This window comes from Loxodonta africana, chromosome 3, assembly GCF_030014295.1.
Source record: "Loxodonta africana isolate mLoxAfr1 chromosome 3, mLoxAfr1.hap2, whole genome shotgun sequence".
Classification (NCBI taxonomy): Eukaryota; Metazoa; Chordata; class Mammalia; order Proboscidea; family Elephantidae; genus Loxodonta; species Loxodonta africana.
The window spans coordinates 43,582,988-43,603,983 of record NC_087344.1 but is presented as its reverse complement, the minus strand read 5'-3'; the positions used below and the strand labels follow the sequence as shown (position 1 = coordinate 43,603,983).

The 20,996-nt window shown below is 43.0% G+C and overlaps 1 pseudogene; it reads right to left on the bottom strand.

The window, feature by feature from the left end:
• Nucleotides 1-717: 717 nt before the first annotated feature.
• On the bottom strand, nt 718-3,831 carry LOC104846184 (lysosomal alpha-mannosidase-like; annotated as a pseudogene).
• Between the last annotated feature and the right edge of the window lie 17,165 nt (nt 3,832-20,996).

The following is a 20,996-nucleotide window of genomic DNA, read 5'->3' as shown; positions in this document are numbered from 1 at the left end:
TTCATCAGCCTCCACTGCCTGTGAGCTAGAGACCTGCTGTCTGATCTGCCGATCTTGGGTTCGCTAGGCCCTGTAGCTACGTGAGTCAGGAGAAGCCTCCAGCCTGACCCACAGACATGGGACTTGCCAACCTATACAACCATGTGAGCCATTTCCTTGATATAAATCTCTCTCTCTATATATATATTATAGGCTTCACTGGTTTTGCTTCTCTAGAGAACCCAGACTAAGACACATGGTGAAATGGAAGTAAAATTTCAGACGGAAGTAAGGTTGCTAATCAGCTGACTTAAAAATGGGGAGATTATCCTGGATTATCCAGGTTGGGCCCAATGTAATCACAAGGGTTTTTTAAAGTAGAAGACAGAAGACGTGAAAGGACAGGAGAGAAGTTGTGATGACAGAGCAGGGTCAGAGACATGCTGTGTTGCTGGCTTCGAAGATGGAGGAAGTGGCTACCTGCCAAGGAATGCAGGCAGCCTTTAGCAGCTAGAAAAGCAAAGAAACAGATTCTCTCCTAGAGCCTCCAGAAAGAAAGGCAACCCTGCTGACACCTCGATTTTAGCCTGGTGAGACCCATGTTAGACTTCTCACCTACAAAACTGTAAGACGATAAATTTCTGTTGTTTTAGGCCATTAAGTGTGTGGTAATTTGTTACAGAACCAATAGCTGTGGCTTGAGGCACAGGGATACAAGCACACATGTGCACACAGGTACTATGGGTAGGCACTGCTGACGTGGGTGTTGACCAGTTGGATGAGCTTGTCAAGGTTCTTGGCATTCTCGTATTGGAAGTCCGAGCCCATGGTCATTATGGTGTGGTTGGTGTGGTAGTGCTGGCCCTGCAGGTGGGATAGGGCAGTCCTTAGGCCAGGGTGTCCCGGGCCACCGGGCTATGTCTGGGTATACATGTGATCAAGAGTGGATGGCAATAGGAGAAATGGTGTGCAGGAGGTAGGGAGTATATGGGAACTCTGTACTTTCTGTACAATTTTTCTCTAAGCTTAAAACTGCTCTAAAAAATAGTCTACTAAAAAAAAAGTAGATGATGGGACTTGGGAGCAAAGGGACACACACATAAAAATAGCCAGCAGTTGTTCATGAGTTCCCCTGGGCTGACCACACAGATGCAGGCACGGAGGCACTACACCAGGCCACCTTGTGGTCACGGAGAGTATGTGCAGTGGGGAAGGGGTCCAAATCCAGGAGGAGGACATGGTGATGGTGAATGGAATATTACCTTCCTCAGAGGTTGTAAGGAGGTATTAGGAAATGCCTGGGCTGTGTCCCATAGGCTCGGGACGCTGGGGTTGCCTGAGCAGCAGCCAACCTCAGGAGTAATTGACCGGCCCCACCAAAAAAAAGAAAAAAAAAAGGTTTTTTTTCTTTTTTTTGGTGTTATACTCGGGACTGCAGGGGTTGTCCACCACGGGCTTGTCGTCACACAGCATGTCTCAACACAGATCCCCTGGTGGGTTGTATGAATTGGGGAGCACACCTGCAGGCCACACAGGTTCAGGGGGTGGCCTAGCACCTTAGACCTGACCTAGGGTCAAAGCCTGCCACCTCCCACCGAGGGCAGGCTAAGGAATTTGCAAGCCCCGGTGCAAAATGAGAATGCTGGGCTCTTGTTCATAAACTATTAAGAATTTCAAGACAGTGACAGCAGAGCATTAAATCAAGTGCAAGGCCCTCTGAGCCCAGAAACTACACAGGTCACACACCCATGAGGTCAGCCTCCACCTGCTCACCAGTGAAGAGGTTGGTGGCCAGGAACTTCAGGCCAGTGCTGGCCTGCCATACCTGCTCCATTTCCAGCATCTTCTCCTGAACTTTCTTGATATTCCAGGTGCCCCAAGAAGAAGCCATCAAAGCCCATCTGGGGGTAACAAAACAGGAGAGGGCAGTCTGAATCAGTGCCCACATCTCTCACCACCACCTGAGCCCACACTCAGCTTGGGAGGGGTGGGTCAGAGCACAGGGAGAAAGGAAGGCTGAAACTAGGGAGGTCTCCAGCACACTTCCAAGCTTGGGGAAGAGTCAGAACCACCACAGGAGAGCAGGAAAGGGCGGGAATCCATCTCCACCTCCCCTCTAGGAAAGGGCGCTGGGTCACAGTGGATAGGGGCGAGGCCTGGCTCAGTGAGACCTTCTTTCTTCCTCAGCCTAAAGACGTATGGGACAGGGCACAGGTAATGAGCTGGTTTAAAAGTAAGACAGTCCTCTGCCTGCCACGAAGCTTGGGGAGAAGTTGGGATTATAGCAAGGGATGTGGGGCTGGAGTGTGACAACGGACGGGTCAGGGAGGGAGTGGAGCCATCTGAGCCTGATCAGCTTGGGGATGGGTCAAAGGCTTGAGCTAGAGTGGGAAAGGACCCAGAGTCACAGCTCAGCCAAGGGGCAGGGCTTCAACAGGCCAGGGGTAGAGCCTGGTCGGTGTGGGACCAGTGAAAGGGCTGGTTCGAGGAGCCATGGGAAGGGTCTGAGTGAGCGAGGGGGTGGATCTAGGAGAGGTCTGGAGTAGCACCTGCACCAACAGTGAGGCCTGCTCTCCAGAGTGGCTGAAGAGGTCAATGTGCCAGGCTACGTGGGGGCACCTGTCAATGCCGAATGTGTTCTCCAGAAAGTGCACCCTGAGCATCATCTGGTCCACGATGGCATCATAATGGGTGGCCACCTCATTGTTCATCACCCAGTTGCTGTTGTCAAACTCCAGGCGCCCTATGCTGGGTGGGGCATGGTGAGGGTCGGCAGTCATGGCTAGGGATGGGGCCAGAGTGGGTGATGCTGGGGATGAGAGGACCTGCCCGGCATGCCCAGGCCTAGAAGGAGAAGGGGGATCACCCCCAGGCCAGTGTAGCCAGATCTGGGACAGAGGGCCTCCTGCACAGTGGGCTTCCTAGAGGATCCCCTGGAGATACGGCCTTGCAGGATCCCTAAGAGTTCACCAGATAAAGGGAGATTTCAGACAGGCAGGACCACATGCATGCATAGTATGCACATGGCATGATATACTCTCAGAATCCAGGGCGGCAGAAAGGGAAGTTGGGCTGGGCTTCCTCTTTTCACTTCCTAAGGGCAGGCTCACCCTAGTGCCTGAGGTCTTGCACGACCTCCCCTGTTGCCTGTGTCTGCTAGGGCCACCATTGGTCGAAGGTGATCTCCACACAGATGATGCGGCTGGTGGCTCAGCCAGCAGGGCGGAGATTACCGAATACAGGATGTACTGCACTCCTGCATGCTGGATGTCACTGTGGACTATGAGCACAGGGATCAGGGAGTCAGGGCCAGAAGGACAAGCAGGACATTCCTGGACACAGGAGCCTAGGCTGGGCGTTGCCCCAGCCCAATATCCAGGGCCCACAGGGGATTTGAGTGGCTCAGAGGGGCTGTGAGAGTCCTAGGGACCAGTCCCCACAGTCTACTCACTGCCATAAAAGTGTGAAAGTAGTCCACCATCTTGAGCCAGCCCAAGTCATCATGTGTGTGGGCCCAGGTGAACGTTTAGAACATATGGCTGTACCTTGGGGCATGTCTGCACAGGGAACCCAAACATACACACACACATGCATGCACGCACCATGTCAGAGGTATGGTGGGGGAGGTGTACAAGATAAGCCTTGATCCGGCAGGTGAATGACTCCAAGGTGGAGAGTCTGTGACCTGAGCCCAACTGTGTGCAGTGGATGCTGGGCCCCTCCCAGGAAGGACACACTCATACTTGTCTCCCGGATACAACTCTGACTTCACACAACTCCACAGAACAGCTCTTACTCACACTCTGAGAAAACGGTAACATTAGTAAAAAACAAAAAAACCCCAACAAACCAAACCAGTTATCGTGGAATAGATTCTCATTGCAGCCCCATGTGTTTCAGAGTAGAACTGCACTCTATAGGGTTTTCTTTCAGAAGTAGGTCACCAGGCCCTTCTTCCTAAGGTGACTCTGAGTAGACTCAAACCTCCAACCTTTTGGTTAGCAGCCGAGTGTGTAATTCTTTGCACCACCCAGGGACTCCATAACTAATATTAGTAGCTAATATTTATTAAGCATTTGCAAATGCCAGGCAGCCACCCTGGGAAAACCCATTGCCATTGAGTCGATTCCGATTTATAGCAACCCCATAGGACAGAGTAGAACTGCCTTGTAAGGTTTCCAAGGAACAGCTGGTGGATTCGAACTTCCAACCTTCTGGTTAGCAGCAGAATGTTTAACCACTGCGCTACCAGGGCTCTACCACCCTGGGAGGTGAGTGCAATATTATCCTCAGTTTCCAGATGAGGAGAATGAGGTCCAGAGAAGTGATGTGACATGCCCACGGTCACGAATCCAGGAAATGGAGGAGCAGGGAAGAGACAGGAACTCCAGTCAGGCTGTCTCCAGAGTCCCCGTTCTCAACTAGTCCCCCTAGTACGCAGCTGCTCACACCTCCAATCACGCGCAGTTATGTGCATGCAAAGTTCAGGCAAGCTGACACGCCTATGCATCTAGTCAGTGCCAGTCTCATCCTCAGGACACAGTCAAAACTCTCAATGACACAAAGCACGCGCTCAGACCACACTCTCATATTAGCAACCATTCCCTAGGCCCCCAAAAACAGGCCCACTCACACCTCTGGTGCTCGGGTATTCACTCCGGATCGTGTACACTTCCGCCCGCTGGCCCCATTCACCTCTTAACATACTGTATCCTTGACTACTAAAATCCTTCTTTAGTGGGTCTTATGCATCTGTCCTGTGAAACGACATGTTATTTCTAAGTGCTGTCCAAGAGTAAAACTAAGACTCTTAAAAACTCAAATTAAAGAGATATTTATTTAGAGGGGAAAAATCAACTTAAGTTGAGAAGGCAATTAATCCTTCTGGGTAAGACAGACTGTTCCGCTTGGGCACACGGTGACAAGGCTTCACAAAGACAACCTCTGGCAGCTGGGGGTACAGGGAAACTCATCTTCACTGGCTGCTGTTGCTGCAGGCAGCAGGGGTGCAGAGAGTTACAGCTAAAACACTTCTGACTGGTTGACATTTGGGCTGGTTAGAACAAGGGTGTGGAAAATTACAAGTATGATAAGGGGGGTCAGAAAAACATTTTTCCAGAGGAATCAAGTGGGTATATCTTCTGATAATTGGCTGCTGACTATAGTTACGTTTCCCGGAACATTAAATCATCTAGACATCTGCAGTCTGTGTTAAACTAGGTTATTTCGGCAATATGATGGTGGGCTCTGTGAAAATATAAAAGCAAAGGGTTTGTTGAAGCAATAGAATGATTACAAATGAGAAGTGCTAAGTATTATAATACTCAAGGGGACAAAAAGGGTTTTGATACAGAAAAGCTATAAATCTGTCTTTATTTAACATCAGCTTATTCTAACAATAAACATATTCCTCAGCTTAGCTTAACCACAATTTGTTCTCTTCCTGGAACACCTGTGTAGGCAAGGCAAGCAAAAACCGCACTTTAAAAAAAAGAGGGGCAAGCATGTCTCTTAAAAATTTCCACTCGGCATCTGGGGTCTTAAATGCTAGCAAGCGGGCATCTAAGATGCATCAATTGGTCTCAACCCACCTGGAGCAAAGGAGAATGAAGAACACCAAGGACACAAGGTAATTATGAGCCCAAGTGACAGAAAGGGCCACATAAACCAGAGACTACATCATCCTGAGACCAGAAGAACTAGATGGTGCCTGGCTATAACCGATGACTGTCCTGACAGAGAACATAACAGAGAACCCCTGAGGGAGCAGGAGAGCAGTGGGATGCAGACCTCAAATTCTAGAAAAAGACCAGACTTAATGGTCTAATTCAGGCTAGAAGGACCCCAGAGGTCATGGTCCCCAGACCTTCTGTTAGCCCAAGACAGGAACTATTCCCAAAGCAACTCTTGGACTGGACTATGGGATAGAAAATGATACTGGTGAGGGGTGAGCTTCTTGGATCAAGTAGACACAAGACAGTATGTGGGCAGCTCCTGTCTGGAGAGGATATGAGAGGGCAGAGGGGGTCAGAAGCTGGCCAAATGGACACGAAAATAGAGAGTGGAGGGAAGGAGTGTGCCGTCTCATTAGGAGTATACTAGGAGTATACAGCAAGGTGTATACAAATTTTTGTATGAGAGGCTGACTTGATTTGTAAACTTTCACTTAAAGCACAATAAAAAAAAAATTTTTTTTAATTCCACTCATATACTAAAGCTAAAGTTCAAGCATATAGGGGTGAAGATGGAGTCACACTTGCTCCCTTGACTTCAGTCCAGGCTAGGCCAAGAAGAGCCTGGTTTGGGATGGTTCCCTTTGTCAGTGCTCATTAAATATTCAGCAAGATGGACCAAATGCTGGGTTACAATACAAACTTTAACAACAGAATAAAATGAATGAATAAACAAATAAGAAAAATTGTGGTATATTCATCCATTGGAATAAAGCACATCAACAAAAAACAACAAATTACTGGTACGTTCAATAACATAGATAAAATTTCATGGACGTTATGTTGACTAGATGAAGTCAGACACAATACACTTCATACAGTATTATTCCAATTATATGAAGTCCAAGAATGGGCAAATCTTATTTTTGGCAGTAACAGTCAGAACACTGGTTATTCCCAGGGTGAATATCACCTGGGAAAAGGGCAGGAGGGAATCCTCCTGCGTGCTGGAAAATTTCCCTAACTTCATCTCAAAGGTTGTATCAGCGTATATCCAGATGCAAAAATTCATTGTGTTGTACACTTTAGTCACATTATGCACTTTATTATATGCGTGTATATATGAAAAAAAAGTAAAAACTGTTCATAGCTGTCTTTTTCAAAGGTACTTCACCTTCTACCTACTGACCCGCAGAACGACTGGTGTCTTCCTGCCTCTCACCCTGGAGAACTCCTCTCTCCAGGGTCCTCAGCACTCGGAGAGATCAGGCTGGGTTTGCAGACCGTACCCTGATCCTAGGGAAAGACACCTGATATGCAGGAGACGACAAACTACGAAACAGAAGCTAAACCAGAGACTTAACAATTCTAAAGACAGGGAAATATTTATGAAGAGCAAACTAATTATTTCTCTAAAGAACATGGTAAAATTTTTTCAAATGGCCAAATATGCAAATACCAACTTTCTCGGCTCTCTAGGGGTATCTTTGGGTACTGAAATTCGCATTTCAGTTCACATACGCATTTAAGAAAAACCTAGGCTTTTCTCTGTAAAGGAAATAAGGACAGCCCTCACCAGATCCCAAATACAAACGGGAGCCACTGAACCCTACGGTCACGAGTTAAAAAAGCCCTCTAAATTCGCACACGGAATCCCTCCCCTACGGCACCAAGCGTCCCGGAAACCGGAAGCGGAAGTGTGCGTCCTCGGATTGACAGCAGGTTTTGTGGAATTCCACCTCCGGTGGGAGGTAGTTTTGCTTTTGTCGCCGGTCGGCCTGACTCGGTACTAGGTGACCCCGCAGCCTCCTGTCCCGGAGTCTAAGGGCGCTGCTCCCGCACTCCTGTGCACTCCTGGCCTCTTCGCCCTTCCAGAGCCTGGGGACTTCCTCTAGTCGGGGAAGCCGCCGTCGCAGCCACCGCTTCGGCCTCACCGGCTTTCTAGATGGCCGATAGGTGGGGTGAACCTGTGTCTCTAGGTGCATTAACAGGTAGAAATCGTATGAATCCTCCCTAAGCCAAAGTGTAGTTCTCAGACCAGCAACTTCATCTGGGAGTTTGTGAAAAATGCAGAGTCACAGGCCTCGTGGATGCCCAGGGTAGTTAGCCTCAATCTAAATGCCCTCCTCCCGTCCCCTCTAGTTTGCCACACACCGCGCTCCCCATTCTTTTGTTTTCTTTTTTACAGTCCGGCCTCAGCCAGATTCTTCGGCCTCATCTGCCACCAGTCCCTAACACACAGACACCCACGTGCACACGCACACACTGCAGTCACATTGAGCGCCTCATCAGTCCTCAATTACTCGTTGGCCTGTATGTATATTTATCATATATTAAGGTATTTCAGAAGGAACAGGCTCTGCTCATTTTATTCACAAAACAACACTGTGAGGTAAGGAGTATTTGCCGCACTTTACAAGAGTAATAGTCTTGCACAAATAAAATAGCTCACCCATGGACAAATATCTATTAACTGGCAGTATCTGACCTCAAATTCAAGTTTGTTCTTACTTCAAGGGGCATATTTTTTATCACAATTTTCCCTGCCTAAAATGGCTCCTCTTTGTTTTCCATGCTTCATCAGGCAGGTCTTTTGTTGAGTATTGCTGGTCATACAAAAATTGCGATTATGGTGAGAAATATAATCCCCCTCCCCCGCCTTTAATGATTATAGATGTTTAAGACAGATGAAGAATTAAGAAACATGCGTTGGAACTAAAACGTATATTTGGGACCGTTGTGAATTAAAGAGTATTTCAGTTGGGAAAAATGAGGGTTTAAATCCCTGAGGCAGCAGAGAACCCAGTATCATCCATTCCTTGATGAAAGTCAGAAATGATTGATGCAGAGAAAACAAAGTGTGGGTGGGGTGGAGGGGGTTGTGTGAGCCAGATTGGAGGAGGCAGTGGCAGCAGGTTGTTTAGAACCATGCTGACTACTCTGGGCTTTTTGAAGGCCAGTGGACAGCCACTGATGGGCATCAAGCATTTCTTGTGCTGCATATAGATTTTAGAAATGACAACCATGATTGACTGACGTCACACAGGAGCTTGTTATGAACAAGTTGAGGAAGACTGTGAGGAGACCTAGACAGGGAGATTGGTTTGTGGATCAGGAAGATAGTGCAGTAATATGATGTAGATGAAGATGGTTCACGGACCCCTGGTGGTCCAGTGGTTAAGCGTTTTGCTGCTAACCAAAAGTTCGGTGGTTGGAATCCACCAGCCGCTCCTTGGAAACCCCACGGGGCATTTCTGCTCTGTCTTATAGGGCCGCTATGAGTTGAAATTGACTCGACAGCAACGCGTTTGGTATTTTTGGTTTTCTTGGTAGGTGGTTCAGAGGGCGTTATAGAATGCTTATTTCTTGAGTTATAGGCTATAGATCAGTGAATGCTTCTCATACTTGAATGTCAATGTGGATAACCCAGGGATCTTGTTAAAATACTGATTTTGATTCAGCAGTTCTGGGGTGGGGCTTGAGATTCTACATACTGAACAAGCTCCCAGTTTATGCTGGAAATAATAAGTATAGAAATAAGGATGTGAGTTAGAATTAGAGAGTGCTGAAGGTGATCCAACAGAATGTGGAAATTATTGAACAATATCATTAATATCAAGGATTTCATTTAACTTGGATCCACAATCAACAGCCATGGAAGCAGCAGTCAATAAATCAAAAGACGCATTGCATTGAGCAAGTCTGCTGCAAAGGGCCTCTTCAAAGTGTTGAAGAGCAAAGATGTCACCCTGAAGACTAAGGTGCGCCTGACCCAAGCCATGGTGTTTTCAATCACATCATATGCATGTGAAAGCCGGACAACGAATAAGGAAGACCAAAGAAGAGTTGACGCCTTTGAATTGTGGTGTTGGCGAAGAATATTGAATATACCATGGACTGCCAAAAGAATGAACAAATCTGTCTTGGAGGAAGTGTGGCCAGAATGCTCCTTAGAGGGAAGGATGGCAAGACTGCATCTTACGTACTTTGGACATGTTGTCAGGAGGGATCAGTCCCTGGATAAGGACATCATGCTTGGCAGAGCACAGGGTCAGCAGAAAAGAGGAAGGCCCTCAACAAGGTGGATTGACACAGTCGCTGCAACAATGAGCTCAAGCATAACAAAGATTGTAAGGATGGCTCAGGACCAGGCAGTGTTTCGTTCTGTTGCGCATAGGGCCGCTATGAGTCAGAACTGACTCGATCACACCTAACAACAGCAACAACATCATTAATATCACACACAAGTAAAATTCCGCTGGAAATCATTCAAAAGCAAGTGTAGCAGTATATTGACAGAGAACTGCCAGAAGTTTAAGCTGGCTACAGAAGAAGACGAGGAACCAGGGATATCATTACTGATATCAGATGGATCTTGGATGAAAGCAAAGAATGTCAGAAAGATGTTTACCTGTGTTTTATTAATTATGACAGGCATTTAACTGTGTGCATCATAACAAATTATGGATAACATTGCGAAGAATAGGAATTCCAGAACACTTAATTGTGTTCACTTGGAACCTGTACACAGACCAAGAGGCAGCTGTTTATACAGAACAAGGGAATATTGTTTGGTTTAAAGTCAGGAAAGATATGTGTCAGGCTTGTATCCTTTCACTGTACTTATTCAATCTGTATGCTGAGCAGATAATCCAAGAAGCTGGACTATATGAAGAAGAATGTGGCATCAGGATTGGAGGAAGACTCATTAACAACCTACAATATGCAGATGACACAACCTTGCTTGGTGAAAGCAAAGAGGACTTGAAGCACTTACTGATGAAGATCAAAGACTGCAGCTTTCAGTACGGATTATAACTCAACATAAAACAAAAATCCTCACAACTGGGCATAACATAGTTTATAAAGAAAATGTTCTACATTCTACTTTGGTAAATAGCGTCTGGGGTCTTAAAAGCCCGTGAGGGACCATCTAACATACTGCACTGGTCTCACCCCTTCAGAAGCAAGGAACAATGAAGAAAGCTAAAGATATGAGGGAAAGATTAGTCCAAGGACTAATGGACCATAACTACTATGGCCTCCCCCAGACTGAGTCCAGTACTACTAGATGGTGCCCAGCTACCACAACTGACTTCTCTGACAGGGATCACAATAAAGGGTCCCAGACAGAGCTGGAGAAAAATGTAGACCAAAATTCTAACTCGCAAAAAAAGACCAGACTTACTGGCCTGCTAGAGACTGGACAAACCCCAAGAGTATGACGCCCGGACACCCTTTTAGCTCAGTAATGAAGCCACTTCTGAGGTTCGCCCCTCATCCAAACATTAGGCAGACTCATAAAACAAAACGAGACTAGAGAGGCACACCAGCCCAGGGGCAAGGACTAGAAGGCAGGAGGGGACAGGAAAGCTGGTAATAGGGAACCCAGGGTCAAGAAGGGAGAGTGTTGGCATGTCGTGGGATTGTTAACCAGTGTCAAAAAACAATATGTGTACTAACTGTTTAATGAGAAGCTAGTTCTATAAACCTAAAGTACAATTAAAAAAAAAAATTCTTACAACTGGACAAGTAAGCAACATCATGATAAACAAAGAAAAGATTGAAGTTGTCAAGGATTTCATTTTACTTGGATTCACAATCAACTGCCACAGAAGCACCAGTCAAGAAATCAAACAACATATTGCATTGGGCAAATCTGATGCAAAAAAAAAAAAACCAAAAAACCTCTTTAAAGTGTTAAGAAGCAATAATGTCCTTTGGGGACTAAGGTATGCCTGACCCAAGCCATGGTATTTTCAGTTGCCTCATATGCATGCGAAAGCTGGACAATGAATAAGGAAGACTGAAGAAGAATTGACACCTTTGAATTGTGGTGTTGAGTGTTGACCAAGAATATTGAATGTACCATGGACTGGGAAAGAACAAACAAATCTGTCTTGGAAGAAGTACAGCCAGACTGTTCCTTAGAAGCAGGAAGGGTGAGACTATGTCTTATATACTTTGGACATGTTGTCAGGAGGGATCAGTCCCTGGAGAAGGATATCATGTTTGGTAAAGTACAGGGTCAGCGAAAAAGAAGAAGACCCTCAACGAAATGGATTGACACACTGGCTACAACAATTGGCTCAAGCATAACAATGATTTTGAGGATGGCGCAGGACTTGGCAGTATTTCATTCCGTTGTACACAGGTGTACATACGTTCGGTATGAGTTGGAACCGACTTGATGGCACCTAATAACAACATTAGCTGTTTGTTTTTTTTTTATTAGAGAAAATAATAAAAGGAAAGATAGTGCTTAAAGGGGAGGCACTAGCATAAAGATCATGCCAGAGAGAGAACATTTACACTGAGACCAAGAAAAGAAAGAATAAGAGTCAGCATGGAGGGGGAGCAGGGTGGAAAGATATGGGAACAGAGGCAGGAAACGGGTCCTTAAGAGAAAACTTAATTTTCTGATTTATTTGTTGATCTATTTATTATAAAGTTGAAAGACAAAGTGTTCAGGAATCCTCCCAGATTTCTCAAAAACTTAGGGACTGATGGTGTTATGGTTTGAGAACAAAGGTGGGGTTGGGGGCAAGTGAAGGAGAAGAAGGAAATGTTAATTATAAAAATAACAAGAAAACTATCAATCCCATATTACAATGCTATAAGTAAAATGAGAAATATTTTTTGAAGTACAAAGAAGGGTTTTAACTGCACATAATTAAAAATGAATGAACTGTGATGAGTTCATTGACAAAACTTGAAAAATATGTTTTTCCAGTGGAAACTGTAAACCAAAAACTTAAATACACACATCTCATGTGTTGAGCTTCTCTAGCAAAAGAGAAAGCTTTTATTTGATATTCACCCATGTTATTATCAAATAACACCGCATGTGCTGGTCTAAAAGGGACAAAGTTACATAGGTGAACCCACAGCTTTAACATTGGACCCCTGACTCCTTGGAGGAAATAAGGTTCAAGTTTTCCAGCCTGGCCAGGCCTGGATGCTTCTCATGCTCTGGGATAAGTAAATTCCTCCATCTGTGGTCTTGTCGCCAGAAAGAAGAGGCCCATTGAGCTGCATGAAGAGTGCAGGTGTGTACCCTGGAAGGCTGGAGCCTGTTCTGCCTTCAGTGCAAATAAATGCCCTCAGGTTGGAGCATTGCCCTGAGTCTGAGGGGAAGCCAAAAATCTGTCACTCCCTGCTTACTCAGCAGTTTCCTCCCCACCCTTCTTCCATTTCAGGTCTCAAGTGTGGTGCAGGGAGAGCTAGACCAGTCTAGGCATTTGGGGACCTAGGACAGCCATCTCGCACATTCATAAATCACAGGTACCATTTCAATTGCTCTGACTGGTGTGTGGACCTAACGTCATTCGTCTGGTTCCAAACTGCCCAGTACTCTGCGTCCACTCCCATCCCTCTTACTGAAGTGATTTCTTGGGCTTAGAGATGACATTCCCTTAGAGTTCCAGAAGCTGGAGCAAGGAAATGGTGAGTTCTATGGAGAACTGGGTTATTCTTACCATATGTGGGGAGGCTTGATATGAATTGTTGAAGGACCAGCTGTGTGCTGTGGGACTGTGGTTTCTCAATGAAGAATAAAGGTGGCAGAGGAGGCCAAGGGACAGAGCCTTAGGAGGCACCCTGAGGCCCTGCTCTGCTGTTGCTGAGCCCTTCCTCTATACCTCTATGGCTTTTCAAGATTGCTTGGGGTTACCTTCCTTATGTGACTTTCAGACCTGGCACTATAGGACGTTAACATCCCCACCCTGGGCTTTGGTGCTCTGTGTTGAGTGACAGAGTCTCCTGTCCAGAGCCAGAAGATGGAGCAGCTCTGGCTGTGGAGGCTGAGACCCAGCCCTCCAGCGCCATCCTTGTCCCATCTCTCTTAACAGCTTTCTTGACTTCCCCCAGACACTGGGGCATTTTCTGTGCGGTTCTAAAACTATAGCTTCTCCTCTCACATTGTGTTATGGGTTAGAAAAGGGGGGAGAGAGTTCGTAGGGGAAGGCCCTGACTTTATGGAATCCTGCGTGGTGTTGGTGCTGTCCCGATGTCACCAAAGGTATGAAGCTGGGGGTAGTCAGTCCAGCTGGATCCTTTGTGTGGTCACCAGACCCATTTTTTTTCCCCCCAGTGGGGAATGCTTTTGCCTTGAGGCTTTCAGGTGTGTGGAAAGCATGAAGCCCCAATCTAGATCCTTGTCCTCCCACCTGTGCCTAGAGCTGGTATTTAATGCCAGTTAAGTTTTGATTCTTCTCCGTAGCCTTGAATTAGAATCTAAAATTCAGGTGTTCTCTTTTGCTAAAGAAGCTCAACATATGAGATGTGTGTATTTAAGTTCTTGGGTTTACAGTTTCCACTGGAAAATTTTTTTCTGTATCATTTGGTGTGTTTCTAATGAGAATTTTTCAATTTAATGGATATTAACTTCTCAAACACAAAGGAATGCCTATGTTAACAGATGTAAAAGTTACTCTAAAGTTTTGTTAAATCTTGATAAGGTTCTTAAAGCCTCCTATTACGTTAAACAAGCCATGCCAGAACCCCAAATTTGTTAGATATTTTAGCCATTTTAGAAGCGTTCTCCTGGCAGAGATAAAGTGGATATACAGACTCTGATAAAAAAAAAAAAAAAAATTTTTTTTTTTTTAGCCCTGTGTTTATAAAGAGAGCTCTAATTTATACTTTTGTGATTTGTACAAGTGTATTAGACCGTTTATAACAGTTGGATCCTAAATAGTTATATTTTAAATGGTTTTATTATTACGAACATGAATTCCTAGCAAAAACAATATCTTATTTGACTTATATCATGTTTTAAAAGTACAGTATAGTTCACTGAAATCATGTTTTTCCAATAGATAATACCGTCAAAGTTCGAAACTTCATATGAACTTTAAAAGTATACTTTATGAAGACTCGTTCATACTGTTGTCCTCATCTAGCCCATCCCTCTTCCCCCAGCTTCCTTTAAAGAACCAGCTTTATTGTCTGAAGCATCTTGCCAGTGTTTATGTAGAAGAAAACAAATAGATACAGACACTTTTTATTTCCCCTAGTTTGTTGCACAAAAGGTAGTATGGGATTTACACTTACTTTTTAATGAACAAATTGTCCTAGTGATCTTTTCATGACAATGCATCAAAACCAAAAAAAAAAAAAAAAAACCCTTTGCTATCGAGTCTATCCCGACTCATAGTGACCCTACAGGACAGAGTAGAACTGCCCCATAGAGTCTCCAAGGAGCGCCTGGTGGATTTGAACTGCCAACCGTTAGGTTTGCAGCCATAGCACTTAACTACTGCACCACCAGGGTTTCCTAACAATGCATAGAGAGCTGAAATCTTAAATTCTTACAAAACTCCAGAATACTACATACAATTGACCTCATTTTTTTAGTTGTTTTTAACTGTATCACCATGAACATACACTTGGATTGTGGCCATTATTTTGCATTTACAATAGTTGGTCTAGTGAATATAAATGTAAATTTTTAAGATTCGATATCAATAGTTTAGGTATGAAAGCCACCTGAACTAAGATAAGTAAAATCATAATGAAGGAGTTTTCACATGGCTATGTAAAATTAATATGTGAAAACTACATTTCTTTTGTGTTTTAAGTAATGCTTTAAACTTTCTATTGTCAACTATATCATAAACAAGAAGTGCATAAACTTTTCCTGTATAATTTAAATAGTAATCTGAGTCACTGATAATAAATAGACCTTGGTCAGTTTTATGGCCTTCCAGTGTCTCCCACCCTGATCTCATCTTCTGCCTGGAGATTTGTTACTATCTGTATGTAGAAGTTTGTGACTGTTACCAGTATTACCGCTGTTATTGTAGCTCTGTCACCCAGCTCTTAATCCGTAAACTCTATATTGTTTAGTTTTGAATCTTTTGAGCATCCTGTAAATTCAGTTATTACAAGTTCTTCAGTGACTTGTTTCCTCAGGATGCTTTTGAGTTCCACACATGTTGGTATCTGTAGCTTAGTCTACCCAGGTGCCTGTGTACATGTGCTCGCATTGTGCGAATGGGCCACAGTCTACCTTCTCATGTAGAGCTTACAGGACTTGGGTGGTTCAAGTGTGATTTTTGCTCTTGTGAGTATTGCCACTCTTCTGTTCTCTTTCCAGGCTCCATGTGCACAATAGCTCTGAGCTGTAGACCACAGCCATTTCAGATTTACTAGGAAATACTGATGCATTTTACAACTTTTGGCTCCCACAGAGTGTGCAAATGTAATTCATTTGTTCCATCTACTTATCTAATTAATTTTTGCTCTTGTAAAGAGTGTGAAGTGGTATATTACTTTCATTTTATTCTGTAATTACTTTACACTACTGACAAGGCCATGCCTATTTTTAGATCTTCTTTACAAACTTTGGTAATTTTAATCCTAGCATGTAACTTTTCACTCATTTTCTCTGCGCTTTGATAAATAGTTGTAAATTTTAATATAGTTGCCTTTGTCAATCTCTTCCCTTATGTCTTACTCTTAAGAATTTTTTCTCCATTGGGATGTCGTAAGATCATTTGCTTATAACTTCTGAAAGTGGTTTTACTTTTTTGTATTTAAAACTAATCTACCTGGAATTGATTTTTTGCATATGGAGTACATGGGAATAGATTAATTATTCCAATTAGATAATTAGTTGATTTTAAATAAAAACTAGAGTTGATTCTGAGTCATGGTCACATCATGTGTTTCAGAGTAGAACTGCATTCTCTAGGGTTTTCAGTAGCTGATTTTTTGGAAGCAGATCACCAGACCTTTCTTCAGAGGTGCCTGTGGGTGGACTCAAACCACCAACCTCTCAGTAGCAAAGCACTTAACCCATTACGCCACTCAGGGACTCCGTTTAGTTGACACTATAGGGTTGCTATGAACGGCAGTGGGTTTGGTTTTGGTGTACTCCATATGTTGAAGTATATGTGCTTTCTGTCACTGTCCTGCCTTGCTTGCTGTGTCCTGAATCAATTTTATGTAGATTGGGAGGCCTTTTCCAGGGCTGTTTGTTTTTTTCCATTGGTCTAGTTGTGTATTCCTATACTGATACTACACTGTCTGATTTATTATGGCTTTATTTATGAAATAAATATTTCAAAGTATAATTATATATATGAGATGTTAGACAAGCTCCCGTGCCTTTTTCCTTGGAATATGCTGGCTATTTGTGGACATCTGCACTTCCAAATACATTTTTAATGTATTTTTTTGTGACATTCTAAAAAATAATTGCTTGGAATTTTATGGAAGGGCATTGGAAGTAAAGATCTATCTGGGGGGAAGAACTTTCTAAGAGCATGCTCTATCTTTTCATTTATTTCAGTCTGTTTGGTTATCATTTAATAATGTTTTATCTTTTTTTCCTTAAGGATCTTTAATGATTTAGTTACACTCTTTTTGGAGCCCTGGTGGTGTACTGCTTAAGAGCTCAGCTGCTAACCAAAAGATTGGCAGTTCGAATCTATGAGCCACTGCTTGGACACCCTATGGGGCAGTTCTGCTGTGTCCTGTAGTGTCGCTGTGGGCTCGACAGCAATAGGCTATGGGCTGTGATGCCCAAATAGTGACTGACCTTTGTTTATTTCTCCTTGCAGTTTTATGGGTGTTTGCCTCACACGTTTCGGTGCTTTGTTGTTAGGCACGTACACATTGAGGACTGTTATGTCTTCTCGACAGATTGACCCTTTTATCATGTAATGCCTCTTTATCCTGATCGTTTTCTTGTTCTGGAATCTGCTTTGTCTGAAATTAATATAGCTACTCCATGTTTCTTTCGAGTTTCTCTTACTTTTAATTTGTGTCTTTGTGTTTTAAGTTACTGTCTTGTAGACAATGTATTCTTTGTCTTTCAGTTGCTATATATAGATCTTTGACATTTAAAGGGATTATTGATATAGGTAGATTAATGTCTTTATGTTTGTTTTTGTTGTTGTTGTTGTGTGCCGTCGAGGCGATTCTGACTCAAAGCCACCCTATAGGACAAAGTAGAACCGTCCCATAGGATTTCCAAGGCGGTAATCTTTACAGAAGCAGACTGCTACATCTTTATCCTGCAGAGCGACTGGTGGGTTTGAACTGCCAACCTTTCAGTTTAGCAGGCAAGCGCTTAATAACTGTGCCACCACGGCTCTATATCATATTTGTTAGGTATTTTCTATTCATTGCTCTTGTTCTTTGTTTTCTTTTTGTCTCTCAGTCTTTTTCTGCTTCCTCTGGTTTTAATTGAGTTTTGTATGTGATTCCATATTCTCCCCTCTTAGTATATCAATTATAATTCCTTCTTTATTTTTTTCTTTAGTGGTAGCAACGACTAGAGTTTGCATGGAGCCTTGGCGATGCAGTGGTTAAGAGATAAGCTGCTAACCAAAAGGTTGGCGGTTAAAATCCACCAGCCGCTCCTCAGAAACCCTATGGGGCAGTTCTTCTCTGTCCTGTAGGGTTGCTATGAGTCGGAATGGACTCAGTGACAATGGGTATAGAGTTTGCAATATACACTTACACTATCCTAGTCTACTTTCAGGTAACACTAGGTGTCTTAGTCATCTAATGCTGCTATAACAGAAATACCACAAGTGGATGGATAACTTTAACAAAGAGAAGTTTATTCTCTTACAGTCAAGTAGGCTATAAGTCCAAATTCAGGGTATCAGCTCCAGGGGAAGGCTTTCTCTCTCTGTCGGCTCTGGAGGAAGGTCCTTGTGATGCATCAGACTTCCCTTGTTCTGGGAGTATCTCAGTATAGGAATCTCAGGTCCGAAGAACGTACTCAGCTCCTGGCACTGCTTTCATGGTGGTATGAGGTCCCCATGTCTCTCTGATCACTTATCTATTTTATATCTCAAAAGGTATTGACTTAAGACACTACCTAATCTTACAGACCTCATCTGTATAATTGCCACTAATCCATCTTATTACGTCATAGTGATAGGATTTATAACATATAGGGAAGTCATATGAGAAGATAAAATGATAGACAATCATACAAGGGAATCATGACCTAGCCAAGTTGACAGATATTTTTGGGGGTCACAACTCAGTCCGTGACCCTGTGCAACTTCATGGGTAGTACAAGTACCTTATAACTGTATTCTCAATTCCTTCCTCCTATCTCTATAACATTGTTGTCATTCATTTCTTTTATAAACCATAATCTATTACATTATTATAATATAACCTATAATATTATATATGATATAAACAAACAAACAAAAAAACAAACCAAACCCGTTGCAATCGATTCTGACTCATGGCAACCCAATAGGACAGAGTAGAACAGCCCCATAGGTTTTCCAAGGAGCAGCTCGTGGATTCAAACTGCTGACTTTTTGGTTAGCAGCTGAATGCTTAACCATTGTGCCACCAGAGTTCTGTATATAACATATAATATAATATATAATATTATTATTTTGAACAAGGTATAAATTTTTAGATTAAGAATACGAAAGATAAAAGATTAGTTATTTTTATTTATTCATGGTCTCATGCTCTCCTTTTCCTTACATAGATTGGAGTTTCTGATTCATATCATTTTCCTTCTCTCTGAAGAACTTTTACCATTTCTTGCAAGGAACTTCTGCTGGCAACCAGTTTCCTCCATATTTGCTTGTCTGGAAGCGTTGTTATTTCTCCTTCATTCTTTTTTTAAAATATTTTTAAATATATATATATATATGCTTACTTATAAGTATATATATAACAAAGCGTTAGCCAGTTCGACAATTTTTACATGTATAATTTAATGGATGGTGAAAACGGTTAAGCACTCAACTGCTAGCTGAAGGGTTGGTTTGAACCCACCTACAGGCTCCTCAAAAAATAAGCCTGGTGATCTGCTTTCAAAAGGTCACAGCCTTGAAAACTCTATGGAGCTGCTCTGCTGTGCACATGTGGGGTCACCATGAGTCATAATCAACTCCACAGCAACTTGAGAGCGACAATAATGTAGTGGCACTGATTATGTTCATCTTTTGTGCAGTTATTACCACTAACTTTTCCATTTTATTCCTCCACCGGTAACAGAAACTCAAGTATTCCCTATGCCATGAGCCCCCTTTTCTCCCTCTTTCCTATCACTGATAACCACCAATAAGTTTGGCCACTGTACATTTGCCTATTTTATATAAGTGGGATCATACAATATTTGTCCTTTTGTGACTGACTTATTTTTATTTTTTATTTCACTAGCATGATGTTTTCTAAGTTCATCCAGGTTCTAGCATCTATCAGGACTTCATTTCTCTCTAGAGCTAAGCAGTGTTCCATTGTATGGATATACTATATTTTGTTCATTCCTCTGTTGATGGACATTTAGGTTGTTTCCTTATTTTGGTTATTGTGAATAGTGCTGCAATGAATATTGGTATACAGATTTTTGTTTTATTTTCTGCTTTTAATTCTTTGGGGAATTTGTCTAGGAGTGGGATTGCTAGGTCATGTTGTAGTTCTGTAATCAGCTTTTTGAGGAACTGCCAGACTTTTCTGCAGCAGCTGCACCATTTTGCATCCCCACCACCAATGGATGATGATTCTAGTTTCTTCACATCCTTGCCAACAGTTGTTATTTTCCTTTTTTTCTCCTTCTCTTTTGAAGGATAATTTTGTTGGGGTACAGAATTCTAGTTTAGTCAGGTTTTGCTGTTTTTTCTCAACGCTAAGTATTTCATTCCACTGTCTCCTTGCTTAAATTACGTAAAACAAGTCCGATGTAATGCTTTTCAAGAAGGTGGTGATTTTCTTTCCCCCTCCGGCTTCTTTCGGTATTTTCTCTTTGATTTTGTACAGTTTGAATATTGTATCACTAGATGTAGTGTTTTGGCTTTTCTCCTGCTTGGTGTTCCCTGAACTTCCTGAATCCTTGGTTTGGTGTGTGTCATTCATTTTCTAAATTTCTCAGTCATTATTACCTCAACTATTTCTTCTGTTTGTTTCTATTGTCTTTTTTTCCTCGTACTCTCAATACCTGGATGTCCCACCTTTTAATTATTGTCTCACGGTTCTTGGATATTCTGTTCCATCCTTTTCATTCTTTTTTGTCTTTGCATTTCAGGTTCGAGAGTTTCTATTAACATATCTTCAAGCTCATGAATTCTTTCCTTGGCTTTGTCCTGTCATTTGATGAACCTGTTAAAGGCATTCTTCATTTCTGTTACAGTGGTTTTGATTTCTAGCGTTTCCTTTGGTTTGTCACAGTTTACATCTCCCCGCTTACATTGCCTGTATGTTGTTACGTGTTATATACTTTATTTATTAGTGCCCCTAGCACGTTAATGGAGCCCTGGTGTCCAAGCGTTTAAGAGCTCAGCTGCTGACCAAAAGGTCGGCAGTTCAAATCCACAGCCACCCCTTGGAAATCTTATGTGGCAGTTCTGCTTT